The following is a 4311-nucleotide window of genomic DNA, read 5'->3' as shown; positions in this document are numbered from 1 at the left end:
CTCAGCCGGCTCATCACTGTGCCTGCTTCCCACTTGCTCAGGGCACAGGCGCCACCCTCGGTCCCTCTGTTCTACAGTTCATTTTGTTAATTTTATTATTGATCACATGGACTTTGCTCCTTTAGATATCCCCTCATTTCCCGATGTGCAGCTCGGAACACACCCCCTCCTGTCCCTGGTGTGTTCATTATCCTTGCATCCATTCATTAGTTCACTCTTCATCCATCCACCTGTCCTTGTTGTGTGTTCATTCGGCCATTCACTGCAAGCTATTTGGCTGCCTTTTGCTGCTCTAAGAGAAGGAGCAGGTCTGGCCAGAGGCCCAGGGTCAGGGGTCAGAGAGTGGGCTTCTATTGTAAGACCTTCAGCCTAAGGCCGCCTGGGTCCAACCTATGGACTCGGGGTCTGACACTCTCCAGTTGTGACAGAAAGAGGGGGAGAGGTCCTTGGGGGCATCATGTTCTGCAGGGAGTTTGGGGGTTGAGGTGAGTGTCATCAGACTCCAGTGCAGTGGAGGGACCAGGCCCTGTGACTTGAGCCCTCCCTAGATCATTTAGAAGACCTCAGGCCTGTGTTAACAGAAAGGGAGGGGCCTCCAACCCCTTGCCAGTGGTCAGATGCCAGTTCCCTGATCCTGTGTTCCACCTGGCTGCTTTGATGTCTAGGCTTTGAAGTCTAGAGGGATGCCTGGGCCTCTCCTGTTCTCTGTAGCCCACAGGTGCCCTCTGCTGCCTGAGGGTCACCCCCGCTATCAGGTCGGGAGGAGGGCCCCGTGCTCCACCCCTCTCCAGTGTTTTTGTACCCCATATGAATTTTGAGCCGGAAGTTCTCCCCAAGTTCTGGCCTTACCCTCTCCCGGTAAGCGACTTAACTTTGCCTGTCAGGAAGATGCTTGGAGTCTACTTTTTCCTAGAGGGGCAGGGTGAATGTCCAGTAGGGGTAGGCAGGACATTCTGTAACTCACCAGGACTTGGCCAGTTTACCCAATACTGGCTTTGTAACTTTGGGCAAGCCCTGGAACTTCTTTGGAGCCTCATTTCCTAATCTATATCCTGGGGTGATGATTTTTCACCTTCAGGCAGATTGAGATAAAAGGAATAAGTTGCCCAGCACTGGGCTTGGCATGTAGTAGGTGCTCAAATTAATGACACCCAATCTCAGCCCTGGACACAGGACCTAGGAATGCCTGCCAAACCCCAGACCCTCGACCCTCATCTGTGTGTATGCTGGCAGGATGGGTGGAAATCTCCCATTCTCTAGGCCAGGGAAGTTGCCTGGCAGCCAGGACGTCAGGCTGCCGCCTTTATAAAGCCAAGGAATCCTTGGGCCCTCTGACTAGAATCTTCCCCACCACCCTGCTCCTGAGAGATGTGGGCCCAGGGAGAGAAGTAGGATTTTCTCGAAGAATGAAGTGGGTAAGGACTTCCTGGAGGAGGAGGTCAGGGACTGGTCTTCCAGCTTCCAACTGCCCCTTTCCGCTCTGTGGGTGGGGCGGTTTGTGGCTTGTCCCTCCCAGGGAGAGGGGCGGCAAGAGGCAGAGAGACTCAGGAAGAGATGAAGACTCAGAGGGCGGATGTGGTGGAGGTAGACCGGAGCTTCAGGAGACGGAGACGGACCTGTGAGCAGCGAGAAGGACAGGAGAGACGCAAAGATCGACCTGTCCGAAAGGCGGGCCAGGCTAGAGGACTCGAACACCCTGACTAGGCGTGGCCGGGAAGGGGGCGGGTCCCTGGGACGGGGGCGTGTCCCTGCCCCCTTCCCGGTCCTCCCCTCCCCGGGGCGTCACGTGGGGCGGGCGGAAGCGCCCGGCAGGGTGGGCGCGCCCGGCCTGTGGCCGCGACTTGGCTGCACTAGCGTCAGTGGTGGCCCCGGGACCCCGGGTCCCCGCGTCCCCGCGTGGAGTCTTCGCTCAGAACAGGTCAGTGCGGCTGCCGGGCCCTCCCCGTCCGCTGCCCCTTGGCCACGTGTGGCCAGGAGTTTCCCCATTCCGCAGAAGGGAACGCCGAGGCCGCGCGGCGACTCTGCGCCCGGCGGCTACTTCCGCGGGCGTTTCTCTGGGTCACGTCGTCTGTTCTGACTGGTGGTGGTGATGGGGTCGCCTCTGGAGGATGCGCGGTCGGACTAGAGACGGTAGGGAGGAGGGCGAACCGGCGGGACAGGGGGCTTCCAGCCTTCAGCCCTTTGGCGTGAAGTCTCTGACGTTCCGGAGCCAACTCGCCCTCGGGCACCTTGATTTTCTCATTTGTGAAATGAAGGCTCCCACTTCGTTGACTGCGGAGACCCTTACCGGTCTGCAAGTTCGTATGACCTTATGCGCTGGACCTGGGGCTCCACTGATCTTGGGCAGACTACTTCCGGGCTCTGCGCCTCAATTCCCCACCAGTAAATGGGGGCATGGCTTCCCAAGAGCCCCTACCTGGCCCAGTTGCTGCAAAAAGAAGGTGTGTGTTCACTGAATGGGGTCAAGCCGGGAGTGGGTTATTGGGACTGGAGAGAGCAGACTCCGAGTGCAGCCTGAGGGCATGGGGTGGGCGTTTGGTCCCAGATCTCCAGAGCGTGGTTTTTAGTGCTGGGGAACTCTGGTCGGTATCTGGCATATGCACCCTTACTCCCCCAAAGCTCCTGTCCTGGGGAGCCTTCCCCAGTCCCCAGGGCTGCAGGGTTGGACAGATATATGGAGGTACTCAGAGAAGGATTTGACTGTTTGCTGAGCAAGGTCCAGACAGAGGCACCCAGGATACCTGTCCTCGGAGAGCAGAGTGTCCAGGCTAGGAGAGACCTCCCAGCAAGCTCATTACAGGGTAGAAGGAGTCCTGCGGAGTCAGAAGACAGGTGCAGACAGGTACTGGGATGGAATCAGGCACTGGGACTCTTGGAGGCCCAGGAAGGAGGAGATGGTTGGAATGGGCCTTGGCAGTTAAGTGGTAGTTCACAAGGATAAGGACCCTCAGAGGAGGGTAAAGCTTGTGCAGAGGCAGGAACTTGCATGGTGTGTTTGAGGAACGGCAAGGAGATGGAAGTGGCTGGAATGGGTAGCAGGGGTAGAGTGTAGAGAGAACCAATCCCCCGGTCCCGTGGCTGGTTGAGGGTTGTCTAGACCCTGGCTTGGGGAATCCTGTCTTCCCATTTGCTGCTTGCTCACTGGAATAGGGCAAGAGGGGGTTGTCCCAGGCAGAGCCCTGACAACTGTGAGGTGGAAGTGGGCAGATTGCTCCCAGGCCTCCCCAGTCAGACCCAGCCTCACCCCCACCATCTCTTGGACTCCAGCCATGCCTTTCCACACATCACGCCTCAGCCCTTTGTGCAGGTTGCTTGTCCTCCCCCCTACCCTACAGAAGTTTTCTCCTCTTCCAAACCTCCCAGGTCCTTTGGGTCTTCAGAGGTGGGCCTTCTCCTGCCTAGCCTTTCAGTGAGTGCTGTGTAGGGCACCACTTAGGAAGGGTCTCCTTGGAGCTCTGTGGGGAAGGGGACTGCAGAACCGTGGGGATGACTGGGACCTGGGATGGTCCCTGTGCAGCCACCAAACACTACGTGACTGTAAGTTCCCAAACCTCTCCATTTCTCCATCTGCTGGGTTGGGTGATAAGCCCTGGCCCCGTGCTCCAAAGAGAGACTGCTGGAGCAAGAATTGGGCCTGAGTCTAATTCCTTCCCCCAGCAGTGAGTGTTTGAATGAAGAAAAGGGAGAACCTGGGGGGAAGGGGTCACTTCAGAGGGGTAAGGGGCCTCCGAGAGTCCTAGGGGCTAGTTGTGGACTAGACTAGTACAAAGCCCTAGGACAGAGGGGAGTCCCCTCCACTCTCCGGGGGCCCTCTCCCCTCCCCACCCCACTCTCCCTTTGGCCAAGCTCAAAGCCAGCCAGCTGATGCCCAAACAAGTGGCCTCTGTTCCCAGGATGGGGGGAGGGGAGGCAGGACCTGGGCTGCAGGGCCTGGGCTGCAGGCCCGTCTGTCCAGCACTGACCCTGGCCCCCCGTCCTTCACTCTGGATCTTAACCCTTGGGGGCCTGAGATGGGCCCTGGACTGCTTGAAGGCTGGTACCCCTTACCCACCAGCTGCCCCCCCCACCCCACTTTAGGGTCCCAGGGGTTCTGTTGCAGCAGGAGGGGGTGCCGTAGGACATGAATTGGAAATGGGGAAGGAAAGGAGGGAACGGAGGTGGGAGGGAGGCTGAAGCAGATATGGCCATGTACAGAGATCACTTGGCCCAGAAGCTTTTCTCATAGATGAGGAGACTGAGGCCAGGTACCAGAGCTCAGACCAGGATCACACAGCGAGCCCTAGTGGGGGTCAGGACTGACCCGACTCCTAG

At 58.3% G+C, this 4311-nt stretch overlaps 1 protein-coding gene across 11 annotated transcripts in view; it reads left to right on the top strand.

Annotated features, from left to right (window-relative positions):
- Positions 1-1467: 1467 nt before the first annotated feature.
- The window catches only part of ARAP1 (ArfGAP with RhoGAP domain, ankyrin repeat and PH domain 1), a 63590-nt gene continuing 60746 nt past the window's right edge, over positions 1468-4311 (top strand). For 3 of the 11 annotated variants that reach the window (XM_033405629.2, XM_033405631.2, XM_033405626.2), the window contains exon 1: positions 1475-1918. The gene's annotated coding sequence lies outside the window, so the exon portion shown is untranslated. Of the gene's footprint in view, positions 1919-2167; positions 2298-4311 lie in introns of those variants that run through there. The other 8 variants (XM_033405632.2, XM_033405623.2, XM_033405633.2 and 5 more) reach the window with 6 other exon arrangements.

The sequence above is a fragment of the Orcinus orca genome, chromosome 8 (assembly GCF_937001465.1).
Source record: "Orcinus orca chromosome 8, mOrcOrc1.1, whole genome shotgun sequence".
Taxonomy (NCBI): Eukaryota; Metazoa; Chordata; class Mammalia; order Artiodactyla; family Delphinidae; genus Orcinus; species Orcinus orca.
Note: the sequence above shows the minus strand (reverse complement) of the source record. Positions and strands in the feature narration are given on the sequence as shown.